Here is a 1,620-nt window from a genome sequence, read left to right as displayed (position 1 = left end):
TTGTTATTTGTCGACAAGTAACTTTGTGCGTTGGCCAGGCTTTCTTAAGGCATTCTTGATTGCAATACCAAGCTTGCAAACAGCTTCCACACTGCTGCAATTCAGTGCTTTCCTTTCCGCAAGAGAAGCATTTTGTTTTCAGTTTAGCTGTCTGACAATCCACTTGATGTCGAAACTCGTCGCTTCCTTTGCACTCGTCGCTGCAGTAATATGCTAGCTTGCATCTGCCGCAGTAGATCTTAGCTGGACAAATCGTATCACAGCGCCAACACTGGTCTAGCCTGAGCATGATCGACTGAAGGCCGTATCCTTTCGGGGAAAAGTTCTCTTACTAATTTCAAGAAGACTTAACAATAGCCTAATTTATGTTGTTGTTACTATTTATAATTTCTCGGAAACGAGATCACTTCCTCTCGCGCGCGCATGTCAGCACATTAGGGTCGTTTATACGAGAGAAAATAAGCCGCGGCTTACATAATACGCGAAAGGAACTATTTATACGAGTCAGCGATGAAATGATATATGAAATGGATCATATTGCGTTCATAACTGCGAGGATCATAGCTTCACTCGATTATTTATACGAGTATTAACTCCCAGGCCAGGATAAGCCGCAACTTAAGAAAGCCGTGAACGTAGATTTTGTACCATTTATTCGGGGTGTTCGCGTCTTATGTAATATTTTCTGTCGTATAAACGGCCCTATTGTACAATCAAGAAGACAAATAACTTTGAAAATCTCCCTGTTTTATTCATTTATTTATATTTTATCGGATTTTAAAATACATTACATTCATGAAAGAATCTAATTATTTTGGGCAAGCCTAAAACAGGATTCAAGATTTCCTACATTAGGTCACCTTGAATGCTACAATTAACAATTATTCACCTCCGAAATAGCCAATCAGAATACCTGGCAAGCACTATGATTCACTTGTGTGGTACAAAGTAATGGATAATAAAACTATCACAAATAATTATATACCCATGATGGTCAGTCTTTTTGAAGAAGGTATATATAATGTCTAAACATTTTTTACATGAAAATATATACAAACAAAAATCAGATAATTTAAGTATAGTATCAAAGAAATTTAACATAGAATTTATTACGATAAAATGTGCGAGAGGAAATCTTTTTGTTTTAATTTGGAGTACTGCGGAATGGTGACCATCTCATTTTACAACATCCTCAGTTTCTTGGAATTTAATATATTGCTTGGGATTTTGCAAGTCAATTAAGAGATGTCCGAAAATATCCCGGCTGTCTCTTTTCGTTTTGTGGTTTTGTGGCTATTGGTCACGCATGACTGACACCGAATACATTTAAACTTTTAACGCATGCTCAATACGAAATGTGGAGGCGGCGAGCAGAATCTACTTTCCTCTTCCCGACTTATCTAGGAAGATCGAAAGAGGCTCTGCTCGCAGGGTAGATGCAGGCACGATACACAGCAATTTTAGTCTGGGTAGTCAGTTTTTTGTTCTTCCACACTCGAGCAGATTTAAAACGATGAGCAAATAAATAGATTCATGACAAGTGATATCGCCAAATTGTACTAAGAAATTAAAGTTCAATAGTTGCAACGTTTTAATAACCTTCATTGCTAAAAAGTCGCG

Source organism: Montipora capricornis, chromosome 7, assembly GCF_036669925.1.
Source record: "Montipora capricornis isolate CH-2021 chromosome 7, ASM3666992v2, whole genome shotgun sequence".
Taxonomy (NCBI): Eukaryota; Metazoa; Cnidaria; class Anthozoa; order Scleractinia; family Acroporidae; genus Montipora; species Montipora capricornis.
The sequence above is the reverse complement of the archived record's forward strand: the minus strand, read 5'-3'. Positions refer to the sequence as shown.